Source organism: Tamandua tetradactyla, chromosome 25 (assembly GCF_023851605.1).
Source record: "Tamandua tetradactyla isolate mTamTet1 chromosome 25, mTamTet1.pri, whole genome shotgun sequence".
Taxonomy (NCBI): Eukaryota; Metazoa; Chordata; class Mammalia; order Pilosa; family Myrmecophagidae; genus Tamandua; species Tamandua tetradactyla.
The window spans coordinates 38,689,551-38,692,786 of NC_135351.1; positions in this window are offsets into that span (position 1 = coordinate 38,689,551).

Genomic DNA, 3,236 nt, shown 5'->3' on the forward strand with positions numbered 1-3,236 from the left:
CCCTACTAACAGGAACTCCCCTGATACTGGCAGGGGTGATAATGTGCTCAACCAAAAAACTGCATTTCCTTTCCTCCCTTACATCTAAGGCCACGTGGCAGAATTCTGGTCAATGAGCTGTAAGTGGGAATTGATGGGAGGCTTCTTGGAAATCTATTTATAAGACGAGGCAATTCAGCTGTCTTCACCTTTGTTCTTTGCCATTCCTCTTCTTCCTGCCTGGAACCTAAGAATGATGGTGGAGATGAGGCATCCACCTTGTAACTATGAGGTGACAAAGACATGCCAAAGGTAGGGGAGTGGAAAGACTGGAGTCTATGATGGCCTTATGAACGTCTCAGTAAGTGAGAAAATAAACACCCACAAGTGTGAATCACTGTTGTTTGGGATCTATTAGTTGTAGCTAAATAATACCTACAAACCAGCCCTTGTTCTAAGTAAGTCACTCACTGAATCGTCTCACCAATTCTAAGAGCTAGCTACAATCAGCATTCCCATTTTTTAGCTAAGTACAATAAGATGTGGAGAATTCAACGAGTATAAACAATATACCTGCAGATCACAAAGATAGAATGTGCCAGAGCTAAGGTTGAATTCAGACAATGTAGCAGCTCCAGAGCCCCGGGAAAGAGCGAGCCAGTGACGCCTCCCCAGACCTCAGCCTGCTGGGCTGCCAGAGGGAAGGAATTGGCCGGCCCCAGCCACACAAGCTCCTCCCCAGCCTGACCAAGGCCCAGCCAGCCCCTGACCTCCGGGCAGTAATGTGACAAAAATTGTGTTGCAGGGTGCAAGCCCCATTACACTATGCTTGAAATGTGGCTTTCCAGCCCCTACTTCTCAATGCAGCTGTCCTGTTGGTGAAAATGAAGACTCTATTCATAAATATGTATACTCCCCCATCTTCTGAAGCTACAAAAAGACCAAGTTACATATGAAGAAGGTAGTTAGTTTCAAAAACCACCCTTTGATAGATAAATTACCCAAACAAATAAGCAAACCTGATTCTTAAATTAGTAGTGATAGTAATAGTAAGAATATCAGGTCTATAAACAAATCCAAACTGATTCTAACAGGCCACGCTCAGAATAACGCCCATGACCCCTGGGTGTGGCTCCAATGACGGGGAAGCAGATTTAGTACTCCTTTTCACTTCAAAACACCTCCTCTAAATCAAATTTACCGGAATCTCAGAAAGAATAAATCTAAAGTCCAATTAGCCACTTGAAACAGTGCAAATAATTTAGCAAACTTATACCAAAGTTTTATTTCTTCTTGGTGCTAATTCTGAAATCCAGGCTGAAGAGACGCCCCACAGCCTGCATCCCATGTAGTGCAGCTATGTTACTATTGCACAGTTGCTAAATGTGAGATATTGAACCTATATCACTCTATTTCTTCAACCCTAGGGAGTGAGTCAACCAACAACAGTTTAAGGAGAAGACCTCCCCGACTGAGTAGCCAACGTTAAGGCAGGAACAGTATGGGCTCATTCTTTATATGACTGTTTCATGATATTACAGATTCCCTGTAACAGATATAAGAGATGGGAAGAGGGAGAGAGAGGGAAAAAAGAGAGAAGGGGGAAGAGAGGGCAGAACAGAGGAGAAAGTTCAATCTGTGCCTGCCCACCCCAAGTATTTGGGTCAATGTTGAATCAAGTCCCACTGCACCAGCAAGTCTGGAGGAACCAGACCACAGGACCCACTTGACAAGCTGAACTGGAGGGGAGAGGCCCAGAACAGGTCCTGCTGGATCCTCGGTATTTTTGAAGTCCATCTACCTCCCTACCTCCTCCCACCACAAGTCTCAGCACTGGGAGTGGACTCTAGGAAAACAGGCTCGTCAGCCAGTACCAGATCAAGAAACACAATGTATGACCTCAAGTCATCCAAGTCACTGGTGTTGGCTTTGGCCCAGCAGGGGCCAGAGATTAATCTGTCCATCATCCATCAAGCCTTCAGCTAAAAAGGCTGTGGTCCTGAGTTCTCAGGAAGATTTCGGGGGGATTATCATATGGTAGCACTGCCCTCCCAGGCCCCGAAGGGAAGGCAAAGGTCCTGTCCTTCAGAAGGCTGTCATGTATTTGGGAGGCCAATGGCTGCACATAGAGCAGTCAACAAAATGGGGAGGGCAACTCGAGCCCTCTCGGAGCTCCAGGGAGAGACGCCACCACGGAGGAGGATCACACGGCAATGGTACCTGATGACTGAGACTTCCCCCTAAAGGAAAATGCTAACTAATCAGAGAGGGAAAGGGGGTCTTCCCGGGCAACACGCAAACCAAGTCAGATCTGTGTTTTTGGTGGCTACAAGCAGAAGCCTATTTCGCAGGGACTAAGATAAACTGCATTCTCCCACTCCCTAATGATACCCACTTGACCTGCCAGACCCACTGGGAGGACCATCCGTATCTCTCTCTCTCTCTCTGTCTTCCCCACTCAAACCCGCCATCCTCAGATCATCAGAGACAATCACATCATCAAGTACAGCATTCACCCCCTCCCCCATCGATTCATCTATTCTTTCTCCTCCCTCCACTGTGTTCATCGAGGAAACACAGTTTCCTAGAACAACATGAGGCTGCCACATTGAGTGCAGTTCAGAAGGGAATAAAAGACAGAATGAATAAAAAAAATTAAGATACTAGACAGCTATTAGCCAGCTGACCAAGCTTCTGAATAGGTCAGGCACTCTACCGAACCACAGGTCCCCCTTTCATGTCACGCCTGGAGGGCAGGCCGATTAACGGGGAGCAGATGCCCCGCTTGCTCTTGGCTCCCAACACATTTGCCCTCAGCTCCCAATTTTAAATGGTTGGTGTTAAAAATACACATAAATCATCACCTAGGAAGCTAACACCCATGGGCCAGACCCTCTCACTGCAGGGATTGCTGCTAGCCCTTGGGCCAGAGGTCCCTGGAAGAGCCCCAAGGCTCCCCCCACTTCCTCCACACTTCCCACTCCTAATGAGGGTGAGAAACAGGAGGACACAGGTTCTTAAAATAGTACAGTTAAAAACGTGTGAGGACTAATTCATCCATCTAAATTTCCCAAAGAAATGTCTACAGGGCAGCACATACTTAATGTGTTAACTAAAATCTAGTTAAATTAGAAGTAAATTTAAAAATCATTTAACTCCAGCAGTTATGGGAGACACCAATTGCTACTTTTCAAACTCACCATTTCCAGCTCATTAAAGGTCCTGCCAAAGACATCAAGACAGACAAAAATTCAAGT